Consider the following 635-nt stretch of genomic DNA (forward strand, 5'->3'; position numbering starts at 1 on the left):
CAGCCTCCTCCTTTGTTAATGTTAACTAATTTCAAGTTTTGTAAAGGTTATGCTATGTAAAGGCCTTTCTCAGGTGAAGATATAATATACTGATGTCAAACTAACCTTTAATTCTATGAATTACATGTATTGTTACAGTTGTATTTTTGTAATGAACTTTTTAATAACTGTTTTTAACTGTTTTTCATTTCTTGCATCAGAAGAATGAAAAATATGGAATACTTCACAAATTTTCATATCATCCTTCGGCAAGTGCCATGTTAATCTCTGTATTGTTGTAATTTGGGTAGGCCTGCTGCTGAAACATGTAGTATCATCTAAATTTAAGTACTTAATGATGCAATCTTTATACAGGCATATATCCATGGTTGACTATTTATAGCAAGGAACCCTTATTGTTCCTAAAAATGCTTATTTCTCTAAAATTCTGTGTATAATGGGAAAAACATATTGCTTAGTCGATTGCTCATATTTGCAATTTTTTTGTCAATGACTATTTTGTCTTTTTCATTTTAAATTTTATCATACTTTGAAGCCTTTACAGCTAAGTCCAAAGGTGATTGCTTTTCAAGTATTTATTTATCAACTGAATTAGCTTTGTGGAGCTAATGGATTCAAAGAAAGCCTTGCTTAAG

The 635-nt window shown here is 30.2% G+C and overlaps 1 pseudogene; it reads right to left on the minus strand.

Annotated features, from left to right (window-relative positions):
* Positions 1–207: 207 nt before the first annotated feature.
* Positions 208–307, minus strand: LOC138806679 (U6 spliceosomal RNA; annotated as a pseudogene).
* Between the last annotated feature and the right edge of the window lie 328 nt (positions 308–635).

The sequence above is a fragment of the Dipodomys merriami genome, unplaced genomic scaffold (genome assembly GCF_024711535.1).
Source record: "Dipodomys merriami isolate MVZ:Mamm:240054 unplaced genomic scaffold, mDipMer1.0.p SCAF_404, whole genome shotgun sequence".
Taxonomy (NCBI): Eukaryota; Metazoa; Chordata; class Mammalia; order Rodentia; family Heteromyidae; genus Dipodomys; species Dipodomys merriami.